The following is a 15,273-nucleotide window of genomic DNA, read 5'->3' as shown; positions in this document are numbered from 1 at the left end:
AGGGGGCCGCCGTCCTCATCAGCGTAGGGGAGGATGCAGCCGTACCTAGAGGAGACCAGGAAGGTGTCAGCTGGGCTGTACTGAGGACTCACCTGGATGTGATGGCTGGTGTGACAGGGTGACCCCCGGGAGCAGGGAGGCCCTGGAGGGCAGGACCGTGGTCTGCTTGATGCATGAAATGAAGGTTTTCCTAGACGTGCCTGGGTCTAGGGGACCATCCCAGATATTTGCAGAAGGAAGAAGCCCAACCAGCCCCATGATGTAGATCTGAGCAGCCTGGGCCCCATGGCTGGTCCCAGGGATCCCTGTTCTCACTCCCCCAGGACAGGGACGCCCCCAGGGAATCCCCCAGCACCTTTCCAATGGGACACAGTTCAGCCCAAGGTCACAGGCACAGTCCCAAATGAGGCAGAGGCTTCCTCAAGGGAAGGAGGAAGACAGAGAGCAGCACAAGCCCAGCCCCTCAGCAGCCTTCCCCCAGGGCCAGCTCCCCAGAAGCACCTGCCATGATGGACCCGCTCAGTCCCTCCATCACCCTAGGGGGCTGGTCCTCTCTTTATCCAGGAGGTGGGGGACAGAGGGCACACTCAGGCTCAGAGTGGTGTAGTGACCTCCCCACATCTCACAGCTGGGAGGTGGCCCAGGCACCCATGTGCCACGAGGGGCAGGGCACTCACCTCAGGAACAGAAGGTCCAGCACCTGCTGGGTGGTGGCAGAAGCCGTGTAGGTGCCCAGGAAGGTGAGGAGGAAGGAGCGGTCACCGCCCAGCAAGGCGGGCACCAGCTGTGCCACCAGCTTGTCCAGGCGGCCTCTCTGGACACTCCCCACCATGCAGGTCCCACACCTGCCCACTGGGGTCACATCTTCCCCCTGGGGTGGAACAGAGCAGAGACGTGGGTCAGAGGCAACACTGTGGACACCAGAACGCACAGGCCGGAGCTCAGATCGAAGCCCCAGCCTCGGCAACTAGTGGCCTGAGAGTCCTCAGCAGCATAAAGGTTGTGGCATCCCCAGCAGAACTGGGGGTGGGAGATGATTCAATGTGGGAGGCAGTTTGGAGCACAGTCCTGACGGCTCCGCCCTGTAGGCACTGCATCAGCCCTGAGACTCTGATCCCCACTCCCATTCTAGAGATGAGAACACAGAGGCTGATCCCAGAGGGAGAGGGCTCAGGACTCTCAGGCCCACGCGCACACCTGGGGATGGAGTCAGAACAGGAGAATCCGTAGAAAAAACATGGAGAAGCACTGTGGGTATGCATGATGGAAAACTGATCAGTGTCTCTTTCTGAGATGCCACAAATGTGGGGACAGTGACTTTGCATGTGGACAGGGCAGGGTCTGGGACATGAGGGTGGGAGGGAGGGGAGATGGGGGTTCAGGTTCCTCTGGGAGCATGACCCTGGGAGGGAGCCCCGGGGAGGAGCAGGGTGGCTCTGGGACCCAGGCCTCCTGGGGTGGAGTCTCCCCATGGCCAGTGCTCACCCTGAGCCTGGCCTGGGCACTGGCAGTCGGGGGGAGTGCCCAGTCTCCTACAGGGAGATGGAGCAGGTGGCTCCAGGGACTGGCTCCTGTCCCCTCTGTTGTGTGGGGCCCTGGGAACACAGTGCCTGGCAGGCAGGCAGCAGCCTCAGAGCCCTGCCTGCTGTCCTCGCTGCTCTCAGAGCCACCAGACACCCCTCTGCAGACACTCGCTCACCACTCTCTGCACAGGCCTCCCCCAGGGATCGAGAAAAGCCGAGCCCCTAAGGGCCCGGGATCTACAGGCATGGAGAAGACACACCTCAGGCTCCTTCCTGCTGCCAACCCTGAGCTGGGCTGTGACCATGACAGGTCAGCAGGTTGCCAAGGGCCTGCCCTCCTGCTCCTGCCCAGAGGGGACACCTCCCCTCAGGTCCCCTTCATCCCCCCAACACACAGGGGGATGCGGGTAGGTGGGGGTGGCTCACTGGCCTGCCCCAGGCCACCTGTGGTTACCTTCGGGGACTTCCTCCTAAAGGACCAGAGGCGTCGGGGTTGAGGGTTGAACCGGTGGCGACAGAATCTGAAAATCCTCTCCCTCCAGGGCTTCCTGGAGGAGAAGCCCCGGGGAGTCGGGACACAGCAGGAGAACATCTTTCTCCCTCAACTGCCTCCAGCCAAGTGAGCTGGCTGTGGGGCTGGCGCTAGAATGTGGGCGCTTGGTAACGGGGTTCCAATTCTGTTGGGGTCCATTGCCAAGGAAGTGACCTCACTTCCTGGGTCCCCTCACTGGCATGGCCTCCTCACACAGCCCCCAGCACACAGCCCTCTGGGCTGCTGACCCTCACCCCTTGTCCACACAGTCCCCATGTCACCCAGTCACACCCCCCAGCCCTCTGCACAGTGCCTGGGGAGGGGCTGTTTGTGGCTCTGATTAGACAGACCTGGTTCCAGACTCAACTTCCCTTTCTCACCTGGTCTCCATCCTGGGTGAGTCCCTGTGTCTGGGCGCCTGTCAGACCCCCACCTGCACAGTGGGGTGTTTAGAGCAGGTCCTTCTTGGTGTGTCCTCAGGATGTTAGTCATCTCCTTTTAGAAGGTCCTCAGCTTGCTGATAGTCTCCTTGTAAGCAGTTTTCCCAGTGACTTCATTAGCAGTGTAGATCAGATCTCATTAAACCTCATAAACATCTAATTTTAATTGGCCCATACTGCCTTCTGGAACTCTCTTTCCATTCCCTTCCTCCATATCCAGGCAGCAGCAGCTCCATCTCTAACTTGCTCAGCCAAGACCTGGGGCTCTGCCTGCTCCCTCTTTCTTCCTCACCCCCACATGCCATTAGCAGATCCCCTGGCCCTGCTTCCAACTCCAAAATGCATTCATCCCCTACCTGCATTTTCTTCCCTCTCCTAGTCCAGGCCAGCATTGGCACTGTCCCTGATTCATGCTCTTTGCTTCAGTTTTTCTCTCTGTCCCACCCAAGATAGGGCATTTTAAAAGACAAATCTGTGAGTTCCTGATGTGTAGCATGTTAAAGAGCCAGCACTGCCACAGCTGTTGTAGGTTAGGTTGAAGCTATGGATAGGACTGGCTCCCTGGCCCAGGAACTTCCACATTCCTCAAGAGTGGCACAGCTCCCCACCAACCCCAAAAGACAAATCCCTTGGCAGCACTTTGGGCAGAAACCCCAGTCCTCAGCCAGAACTCCAGGCCCTCCTCCTGCCAGAAGCCCACCTGGCCTGCTCCTCTCAGTCCAGCCACACTGGCTTTGGTCTCTCCCTCAAAGGAGTGCCCCCTGCCCAGCCTTCAAAAGCCCCTGCCCAGACACCACTGGCCTCCCTACCTGGATGATGCCCTCTAAAGTTTTAACCCAAAGGCTGGAGGTTGCTTGGCCCTGGGCCCTCAGTCCCTCCCCCAGAGCTCTTTCCATAGTTCTAGGAGTTGTCACTCTGTTCTGCTGGGCCCAGGACTTGCTGGGGGAAGTGGAAGCAGTCTGGGACCCTAGGTGACCTCAGGTGCCTAGCCTCTCACCATCAGTGTGCAGATGACCCTAGCAGGCTCTTAGCCCCCTGGCGACCCTGGGAGAAGAGGTCCTGCAGTGCTCCCTGACTCCTGCCACCTGGCTGGTTTTCCAGGTGGAATTTAGAGACAGCAAACCAGAGCCAGGAGGGCGGGACTCCAGACCCTGACCCGCCCATCGCAGGCCCTTCTCCTTTCAGGTACCCAAGTTGGTCTGCAAGCCTCAGTGGTCAGAGACATCTGGGTACAAATCCTCACCTCTGCTGCTTTACTATGTGGCTGGTTTAAGTCACTTTTCTTCTTTTATTTAACGTGCCAGGGACTATCCCAGGCACTGGGAATACTGCAGTGAAGAAATCCTACAAGAAGCCTGCCAGCTTGGAGCTTACAGTCCAGTGTGGGGAGACTGCTGGCCTATGCATTCACTTCTCTATTGGATCTGGACCCTCCCATCCCCCTCCAGCTGCTACCTCATCGCGCTCCTTCTCTTTAAAGCAAACACTGTCAGAGACTTGTCTAGACTCTGCTCCTGCTGCTCTGATGGAATTATCTGCCTGGAAGAAGAGCATTCTGGGTGGAGCAAAGAGCAAGTGCACAGGTGTGTTCAAGGGATTCAAACAGGCCAGGGTGTTGGGGGTGGGGTGGAGAGGGCAGCATGGGATGAGCCAGGGAGGAAGCCCTAGAGAGAGTGTGCTTTTCCTGGGAGAGACGGAGGAGGAGGAAGGAGGGCTCCTCAGCCCCGGAGTGACAGCATGGACACCCACTAACTGAATCCCTTTGGCTGGCACAGCTCAGAACAAACTGCAGGGGACAAGAGAGCAATCCCAGGACCAGTTAGGAGAAATCGCAATGTCAGGAGACACGGGCAGTGGTGGTGGAGGGGTGGACGTGGATCTAAGTTGAAGTAAGAGAGAGTAGGATTTGCTGTTGGATGAGGAGCTTGAGGAAATCTCACAAGTTATCCGAATATCTGAAAGACTGAAACTGGCTGGGTTGGGGAAGGCTGTTGGAGAAGCAGGTTTGGGAAGGGAGAGATGAAGGGCTCCCCTCTGGGGATGTCCAGTTAGAGCTAAATAGTGCCTTCTAGTGGTGATGCTGGGTAGATGCTGAGGATAAATGTGACAGGAATTCACAGGAAGTCTAGGCTGCAAATCAAGTCGTGGGAGGCAGGCAGGGATGGCTTTTAAAGCATTGGAACTATATGAGGTGATCCAGTGAGTGAATGTGAAAAGAAAAGAGCCAAACGTGTGTGTGTGTGTGTGTGTGTGTGTGTGTGTGTGTGTGTTGGCAGGGGCTGGAGGGTAGAGCAGGAGAGGCCAGCAGGTAGGAGGAAACTGGGAAGTGGAGGGGTGGGTAGAGCCAAGTGAAGGGAGTATTTCATGGAGGAGGGGATGGTCAGCTGTGCCACACACTGATGGTGCAAGGTGAGGACTGAGATGATGCCACTGGATTCAGCAACATGGAGGTCAATGGGGGGCCTTGATAGAGTGGTTGGGTGAATAGTGGGGGTGAAGCCTGATTGGAGAAGGTTCTAGAGAGAACTGGAGGAGCAGCTGGAAGGGCGTCTAAATGAGCCTCTGAGAGTATTTACTTTAAAGGGAAGGAGAGATGGGGCAGCAGCTGGAGGAAGGTGGGAGGGGTCCAGGTCCAACAGAGAAGTGAACATCCTGGTGCAGGAGAGGTAAGCCTTGCTGGAAGGATGTCCTGGGGAGGAGGCTCGACTTTGCAGAAGCCGGTGCACCTCAAGCACAGAAACAAGAGAGAGGGGGGGAGAGAGAGAGAGAGAGAAAGAACAGACCCAACGCACAGATGCAGCTGGGGTAGAGCTTGCGGACATCCTCTCTCTTTTAAAAAAACTTGTTAAATATATTTACAGAAAAGCAACAAAAACATATATATACCATTTTATGAATACTAGGAATAACTATGTAAACATCACCTAGGGCTTAAAAAAAAAAAGAGAGAGAGAGAGAGGGAGAGATATGATTAAAGCCCTAAAAAATCTTCCCGGTTCTTCTCTCCAATCAGAATTCTTTTCTTCTGCTGGAAGTGTAGCCACCATTCTTGTTCATTGATAATCATTAAAAAAAATAGTTTTGCCATCTAAACACATTCCTAAAACACTTTATTATTTAATTACATTTGTTTTATTGAAAGTTACTTTTTATTTTTCCAGCTTTATTGAGGTATAATTGACAATAAAATGTCAAATAATTAAAGTGGTGGCTTGATATATGTATACAGTGTGAATGGATTCCCTCAACTTAATTAACATATCAATTACATCATGTATTTACTTTGTGTGTACGTGTGTGTGTGTGTGTGTGTGTATTTAAGTTCTACTCTCTTAGCAAGTTTTAATTATACAATAGAGGCATACCTTGGAGATACTGCAGGTTAGGTTCCAGATCACTGCAGTGAATGAATATTGCAATGAAGTGAGTAAAGTCGTATGAATTTATATATAAAGGTTATGGTTACACTATAATCTATTAGGTGCGTCATAACATTGTGTCTAAAAAAATGCCAAAACAATTACAATGGTAACATCAAAGTTCACTAATCACAGATGACCATAACAATTATAATAACAATGAGAAAAGTTGAAATATTGTGAGAATCACCCAAATGTGACACAGAGACATGAGGTTAGTGAGTGCTGTTAGAAAAATGGTGCCCTTGGACTTGCTTGATACCAGGTTGCCACAAACACAATGTAAAAACACAATGTCTTCAAAGTGTAATACAGTGAAGCAAAATAAAATGAGATCTTTCTGCACTGTGTTCCCAGACCAGGGAGTGAACCTGGGTGAAAGCACAGAATCCTAACCACTAGGCCATTAGGCAACCTCATTCTTAATTTGCTAATTATACAGTCAACCTATGCTTTTGTTATTTTTCTAGACAATGCATGTGTTGTCTTGAATTTTAATTGTTTCACTTTTTTCCTTTTTTTTTTTTTACTCTGTAGACATTACTGTTGTAGATGGTGTTCATTTACATTTACCCACTTATTAAATGCTCTTTGCTTTTCATGCCTTTTTGTATATCAGTCCTTCCTTCTGGGGTCACTTTCCTTCCGTCTGAAATATCTCCTTTAGTGTGTATCTGCTTCTCAATGAACTCTCTGAGCTATGTTTGCCTGAAAATCTATATCACCCTCCTTCAAAATATATTTTTTCCCTCCATCTGGAATTCAAGGTTAGAAATGTTCTTTAGCTCATCAAAGCTTCATACCACTATTTCCTGCCTTGTGCATGTGTGGGCACACTGTTGAGAAGTCAGCTGTCAGTCTCAGGTGTTTGCTATTTTCTCCGGTGGGTTTTTGTGTCTTAGTTTTCTCCTGTTTCTCTAGGATGTATCAAAATGTAGACTTTTTATTAATTACATGATTGACTAGGAGGTCAAGGGCATAGTGACGGATTTTCAGAGTTGGGGGTGGGTGGGCTAGGAGATAGGATGAGACACAGGGATGTAGAGAATTTGTAGGTTTGCCTGGGATTCCACATCTTTGAGCCTTAGTTGTAGGTTCTATGGAGAGGCTTGGTAATATTTACTTTGAATTTATGTATTCATTTAGTAAGCTTCAAGCACCCACTAGGTACCAGATCCTAACCTGGGGAGTGTGGACACAAAGAGGAGTTTCTGCTTCGGAGCATCTTCCAGCAAGTTGGCTTCCAGCAGATGTGTAAACAGACATGTGCAAAGGGGAGTGTCACAGCACACAGAATGGGTGGGTTCCATGTGCTGTTGCGGGTGTGGGTAACAAAGGTTGGGGATGTTGGGTTTATCTTGGAGGTTGAGTAAAATTTCACTGGACAACTCAGGAGAGAAAGCATTCCTAGGAGAGGAAAGAATAAGCCAGGCTAGAAGATGGGAAATAGCATGGCTCCTCAGTGTTACTGAGTTGTTTGCATCAGGGACCCGTGGGAAGGGTGCTGATTGGCTTCATTTGGATGAATGGCCATCCCTAGAGCAATCAGGTATAGCCTGGGGCAGGGTTTTGCAAAAACTCTGTTGCTGCTGCAGCCCTGAGTTGATGCAGTTCCCGGGGGGGGGGGGGGGGGGGGGAGGTGTTACTGGGTGCCTGTCCTGCAGATGTTCAATGCAGCTTGAGGAGACTGACCTTTGCTTAGCAGGCAGGGGCCAGTAAAAGATTTGTTTAATTCATTTTAATTTTAATTGTGATAATAATATGCATAACATAAAATTTGCCATCTTAACCATTTTGGGACTTTTTTTCCCTTGGGCTGTACCCATGACATATGGAAGTTCCTAGGCCAGGGCTTGAATCGGAGCTGCAACTGCCAGCCCACACCACAGCCACAGCAACATGGGAGCTGAGCTGTGTCTTTGACCTACACCACAGCTCACGGCAACACCAGATCTCTAACCCACTGAGTGAGGCCAGGGATCGAACCTGAAACCTCATGGATACTAGTTGGATTCGTTTCTGCTGTGCCACAATGGGAAGTCCTTTTAACCATTCTAAAGTGACCAATTCAATGGCATTAAGTACACTCACACTGTTGTTCAACCATCCATCTCCAGAGCTTTAAAAACATGTTGCTTTTATCCATAGACATCGAAAACAAATTTATGGTCACCAAAGTGGATAGTGCAGGGGGAAGGGGGCTGTGGTGGAATGGATGGGTGGGAAATCAAGTGGGAGTTTGGGATTAACATCTGTTCACTACTATATATAAAATAGGTAAACAACAAGGACCGGGAACTATACACAGTATCTTGTAATAACCTCTAATGGGAAAGAATCTGATAGAGAATACATAAATATCTATCTCTTTGTGTGTATAACTGAGTCCATTTGCTGTATACTTGAAACTGACACAGCATTGTAAATTAACTATACTTCAGGAAAACAAAAAAGAAAAATGTTGCTATTGTGTTTATTAAGTTGTAAGAAGTATAACCTGGCATGATTTCTTTTTTTTTTCCTTTCTTTGTTCCTTTCTCCCTTCCTCCCTCCCTTCCTCTTTCTCTTTCTTTCTTTCCTTTCTATGGCCATACCTGCAGCATATGGAAGTTCCCAGGCTAGGGGCTGAATCAGAGTTTCAGCTGCCGGCCTGCACCACAGCCGTAGGAACACAGGATCTGAGCTGCATCTGCAACCTACACCACAGCTTATAGTAATGCCTGATCCTTAATCCACTGAGCAAGGCCAAGGATTGAACCTGAATCCTCACAGACACTATGTCTGGTTCTTAACCTGCTGAACCACAAAGGGAACTTCTGATTTTTAATTCATAACATCTATATTACTTAGATATACTAGACTGAAATACTATTTAGACAATTCTGTTATGTGTTTCATATTTACTGACATTTTTCCCCCCTTTTTTGGCTGGGCCTGTGGCATGTGGAAGTTCCCAGGCCAGGGATCAAACCCATGATACAGCAGTGACCTGAGCACCTGCAGTGACAATGCTGGATCCTTAACCCACTGTGCCACAAGAGAACTCCAGTAATACTGTTTCTAATTTTTTGAGGAACCACTATACTGCTTTCAAGAGTGGATGCACCATTTTACATTCCCACACACAGTACACAAAGATTCCATTTTTTTTCACATCCTCACCAACAATTGTTATTTTTTTGATGATTTTTTGGATCCTAATAAGGTGTGAGGTGGCATCTCATTATATGGCTTTGATTTTCATCCCCCTAATAACTAAAGATGTTGAGTATCTATTTACATCCTTGTTGGCTATTTATATATCTTCTTTGAGGAAATAGCTATTTAAATACTTTGCTCATTTTAAAATTCAGTTGTTTGTCTTGTCATTGAGTTGTAGTAAAGGGTTTTGTGCAGGATGGAGCTGTGATTAGGAGAGGACTGGGCTTGAAATGTTTGCAGTAGTTGGGGTGAGTGTGGAGGCCAGATCTGGGGTAGGAGGGTGTACATGCACACAGGCCTTTTTTGTCTTGTTCTTTTCTTATTTTTTGGCACCACCAGAGAATTCCACACACAGGCATTCTTCACAAAGGCCCACTGGGTTCTCTTCCATCTCTGGATCTTGAGTGGTCTAGGACAAGGACAACCCAGTCATTCCCTTAAATTCTGGAGTCCTCTGAGAGTCTAGGAAGCTCAAAGAAGTCCCAGACCCGTGTGAAATCCAGGGCCTTGGGTCTTCCACATGGCCCAAGCAGAGACTGGTTCATAATCGGGGCTTTAGGACACCTGTCTGCATTTCTGCAGCAGTGGTTGGGACATGGGGGTGAGGCTCCAGAAACTGGAAAATGATGTCATGTTGGGTCACATACAGGCAGACTCTTCTCTTCCTGTTTCTGACAAGCAAATAGGTCAAAGGGATGTGGAGTCAGATCTCCTGGGGGTCAAATCTACTCTGCTACTGCCCAGTTGGACAAATTGCATAACCTGCTAGTACTTCAGTTTCTCCTCTCTAAAATGGGAATAATTAGTGTGATTCTTCTATTAAGAATCAAGTTAGGGAGTTCTCATTGTGGTTCAGCAGAAACAAATCTGACTAGATTCCATGAGGATTCAGGTTTGATCCCTGGCCTCGCTCAGTGGGTTAAGGATCCAGCGTTGCCATGAGCTGTGGTGCAGGTTGCAGACTTGACTTTGGATCCCCAGTTGCTGCGGCTGTGGTGTAGGCCGGCAGCTGCAGCTCCGATTTGACCTCTAGCCTGGGAACCTCCATATGCCATGGATGTGGGCCTAAACACACACACGCAGACACACACACACACACACACACACACACGAATTGAGTTAGGAGTAATTGAGTTAATAATGTATGGAAAGAATTGAAGTAATACCCGGCTCATAGTAAATGATGGCCATTATTGTTATTTTCATTAAGATCAGGATGTTTGTCTTTTTACCTTACTTCTACCCAGCACAGCATCCTGCAGCAATCCCTACCCAGGTCAAGGCATCATGCAGACCTGAGCCAGGTCTTCTTCCTGGGGGCCTCATCGCAGTCACAGCCATGCCTGTTACCCAGACACCAGCAGGGGGCAGCATTGCACCACGGCTGCCCTGTCTCAGGCTGGTTCAGCCTGTGAAGCTGGGTGCTCTGTCCTGGGAGGCAGCCCCTCTGACCTGGCGTGGTGGGCACAGGAGTGGGGAGACTGCCCTTTCTGCCAACCCAGGACTTGGGCTCCTCTGTGGGCCTGGTGCCTGGCATCCTCCTTTGGGAGGATCCTGACCTTCGGGGACCTTGTGGCTCTTTCTCCGCCTTTGTGCAGCCTGGAGGCATTAGACAATGCTCTTCACTTGGTGCACAACCTCCCCATCTGTGAAACGGGCACATCTGCTCTGTGTCAGCAGGGCTTGGCTCAAGGTTGGAGGGTAAGGGGCAGGAGATGTTTTAACAACTTCCACCATGGCCTGAGCTGGGCAGTGCTGTGCGTCAGGCGTGGCAATTTTCTGGGCCTGTGACAAATTGAGGGAGAGTATGGCCATGTGGGTTGTTTCTGCTCCAGGCTGTGGCTGGCTGTGTGGTCCTGAAGGGAGGGCTGATCTGGCCATGAGCACACCTCATTCTTGAACCTGTTCAGGGTCTTTGCTTCCGCTTCTTGGAATACCTCCCCTTTCTCCTTCTTCTAACACTGCCTAGGTTTCTCAGAAGTCCTTAAGTGCCTTCTAGGTATTTCCAGGCCTGGTATCAGCTTCCCTTGGCCTTTGTCAGCCTCCAAGAGCAGTCCTGTCCCTACCTGTAGCTAACCATGTTCCTGCTACCGGCTCCAGACCTCACACCAGAACACATGTCTTTCCTACCATGGCCCTTAGCAGGGGACCAGAGGAGTGGCTGGGCTTCCAGTTAAGGAAAGTCCCAGCTCAGTGATTCCAGTTCGGAAATTTCAGGGACTCCAGGGGTCTAGTCTTTGTCTTCCCTCCCCCATAATTCCTGGAGGGGCTTGAATACTGGCCAAGGGGACCCCACCTTCACTATTTGTGTTCACACCCCTCCAGTAGCTGATGGCAGATGCAGGTCTTCCCTCCTTCCCCCTTTAGGATGCTGGGGCCTGAAAAGACTTGCCAAAGAGCAAGCTGGCAAAAGAACACTCAGCGACCCCAGTGATCAGGAAATGCACATTAAAACAACCACCTGTTTTAATGGAGTTCCCTGGTGGCTCAGCAGGTTAAGGACCTGGTGCTGTCTCTGTGAGGATGTGGGTCCAATCCCTGGCCTTGTTCACAGGGCTAAGGATCCAGCGTTGTCACTGCTGTGCTTTGGGTCACTGCTGAGCCTTGGGTCACTGCTGCGGAGCAGGTTTGATTCCTGGCCCTGGAACTTCCCATGCTGTGGATGTGGGCAAAACAGCCAAACACAAACAAACAAAAACAACATTGAGAACATTAACTGTTCACTTATTAAAATGAGAAAAACATTAGAAATTAATAATGCCTAATGTTGGTTGAGGTGCAGAGAAAAAAACACTATCCTGAACTTCTTGTTGAAGTGTTAATTGCTTTTAAAAACTGCTTTTGAAGACAATTTTGGAAATATATATTAAGAGATTTAAATCATGCATAACCTTTGTAGGTATTTACCATAAAAATCATTGCATAAAACCTGAAATGCATATGAATATATTTAAATTAGCATTAAAAAGTGTCTGGCAGGAGTTCTCTCATGGTGCAGCAGGTTAAGTAAGTATCCAGGATTATCACTGCAGTGGCTTGGGTCACTGCTATGGCGTGAGTTCAATCCCTGGCCCATGAACTTCCACATACTGTGGCTGAGGCCAAAAAGAAAAAAAATGTTCACCAGCAAGTAACTTGTTAAATAAACTGTGATGTGTGCATGAGAAAAACTAATCAGAAAAAAAAAATCAAGATTTCAGAAAATAATTTCATGGCTGGGGGAAGAACTCACATTAAAATGTTCATTCACCCTTTAATTAATGTATTGATTTAACTAACATTATTGACCATGTAGACATGCCAGACATTGTTCTAGTTACAGGGAATAAAATCATAAATGAGACAAATACTCTCCTTCTTCTCATGAGGCTTTCTTCTTCTTCTTCTTCTCTTTTTTTTTTTTGTCTTTTTAGGGCCATATCTGTGGCATATGGAGGTTCCCAGGTTAGGGGTCAAATCAGAGCTATAGCTGCCAGGGTACACCACAGCCACAGCAACACAGGATCTGAGCCACATCTTCAACCTACACCACAGCTCATGGCAATGCCAGATCCTTAACCCAGTGAGCAAGGCCAGGGATTGAACCTGCGTCCTCATGGATGCTAGTCAGATTCGTTTCCGCTGAGTCATGACAGGAACTCTAGAGGCTTATCTTCTGTAGGGGGAGACAGACAATAAACAAGTAAAAAAGAAAATAATTTCAGGTATGATATTTTTGTCTGCTTGCATGTAAAAATTATACCTGAATAGAGAAAAGGACAGAAAGGAAAACATCATAAGGTCTGTAGATGTTAATTCAGGTTGGTTTTTATCAGTTAGGATTTGTGTTGCAAATAACTAAAAACTTTACGGGAGTAGCTTAACTCATTGAGGGCTTAACTGTCCTGTGTATCCAGGGCTGCAAAAGCCCACTACTCTCAGCTGGTGGCTCTGCCCTCCTGGGTTGAGGCTGCCAGTCTCCTGCCTGGCTTCTCAAGGTCACAAGATGGCCCTCTCTTCTGGATCTGCATCCATATTCCAGGTCTGAAGGAAGACAGGGGAAGAGGGAAGAGCAAAGTCTTCAGCCGTTGTCATTGCTCAGAAAGGGCCACAGGGTAGCTTTTGCAGAAGGAGGATGGGGAGAATGAGGAGGTGGTGTTAGCAGTGATGGTAGTTTTCTTCATGTTTTGTGGCATTTTCGAAATCAGTCCAGGCATTAAAAGCAAGTTTTGCGTGGAGGAAACCAAGAACTTTGTATGTTTTGAGAAACAGGGCAGGGACCGATTACTATGCGGCAAGAGAAAGCAAAGGCAGCTGTAGCTGGACCCAAACACACCAGAACGGCTCCTGGGGTTTTGTCCCTTGGATTCCTATCCCCTTTGCTTGTGGGCCCTGCAGGTTAGTGCAGCTTTGAGAGGACATGTGGAGTATAGGCCATGGCTGCCCCTTCTGCTGGCTCTCTTGCTGGCCTGCCCTAGCTTTCTCCATTTGCTGGCCTGCACAATGGGTGCGTATGTGCAGCCTGGGCTGATGTAGGGCTGGGCTCACTACCTTGGGCCTTTCCCTTTAAACATGCTGGAGTGTGTCCCCTTGCACAGGCCCTGGTGGCCCATGCCAGGCAGACCTGTGTTTGTCTTCTGGTTTCCTTACTTTACTTTTTATTTTTTTATTTTTTGTCTTTTAGGGCCACACTGGTGGCATAGGGAGGTTCCCAGGCTAGGGGCTGAATAGGAGCTGTAGCCGCTGGCCTATGCCACAGTCACAGCAACGTGGGATCCAAGCCGCGTCTGCAACCTATACCACAGCTCATGGCAATGCTGTTTCCTTAATCCACTGAGCGAGGCCAGGGAGCGAACCCACGTCCTCATAGGTGCTAGTCGGGTTTGTTAACCACTGAGCCACAGCAGCAACTCCTTACTTTATTCATTCTTTGTGGTGGTGGTTTAAAATGACCATGGGCAAGTGGGGTGACTTAAATTTAGTCTGTCACAATTCTAGAGGCCAGAAGTCTGAGATCCAGTGGGGCTGTGCTCCCTCCAGACACACTAGGGGAGAATCTGTCCTTGCCTCTTCCAGCTTCTGGTGGCAGCTGGCATTCCTTGGCTTGTGTCTGCATCATTCCAAACACTGTCTCTGTGGTCACAACACCTTCTGTCTATGTATCTACCTCTGCTTCTCTCTCCTAAGGATGCTTGTGGTGGATGAATTTAGGGCTCACTCTGGCAGTCCACGACTATCTCCTCGAGTTCTTAGTTAATCACATCTACAAAGACACTTTTTTTCCATTGTTAAAAAATTATAGTTGATTGACAATGTTGTGTCAATTTCTGCTGTACAGCAAAGTGACACAACCATACCTAAATATACATTCTTTTTCTCATATTATCTTCCATCAGGTTCTATCCCAAGAGATTGGCGATATAACTTGTGCTGTACAGTAGGACCTCATTGCTCATCCATTCTAAATGTAATCGTTTGCATCTATCAAAACAAGGTCACATTTATGGATTCTGAGGAATAGGATGGAAATATCTTTCAGGGACCAGCTTTCAGCCAGTCACACCCACTAAGGGTGACCCTCAGTGATCTCACCTGTAGACTGGGGATGAGAACCCTATTCTCAGAGGGTCTTGTCCTGATCACCAACCTTATGAACAGGCAACAGGAGAAATGGGCCTCTCTGTGGTTGAGCCCTGCCCCTCCCCTCTGACATTGGAGAGTTGTTCTCATCTTCTAGAGCAGCTTCTTCCTTCATTCCCTTTTATTATTGGACCTCCCCTGATTTTGGAGAGAGTTAAAGTGAGTTTGGGAGGCAAGCTGATTCTCATCCCCATTTCCAATTGATTCTTTTTCTGCAGCAAGGTGTGTGTGGTGCTGCTGTGCCCAGGCTTCCTCTTCTGGGATCTCCCCTTGGGGCTCCTATTCCCTCTCATTCCCTGTTTTTTTCCTTAACCCCAAACCCTGGATCTCCATCTCCACTTTCCACATGAATGTCTGGGAATTTAGGGACACTGCCCAAGATTGCCCAGGACGTCGGCAGTGGATCTGGTACCATCTCCCTACCTCAGCTGAAGGGGCAGTAGATGGTTCTGCTCTAAGCTGAGTCCTCAGAAGCATCCCCAGGAGGTAGCACCTTCATCCTTTGGGTTTACAGGGTGCTAAATGTGCCGTGACACCCA

This window comes from Phacochoerus africanus, chromosome 15 (assembly GCF_016906955.1).
Source record: "Phacochoerus africanus isolate WHEZ1 chromosome 15, ROS_Pafr_v1, whole genome shotgun sequence".
NCBI classification, from domain to species: Eukaryota; Metazoa; Chordata; class Mammalia; order Artiodactyla; family Suidae; genus Phacochoerus; species Phacochoerus africanus.
This window is presented reverse-complemented; position numbering follows the sequence as displayed.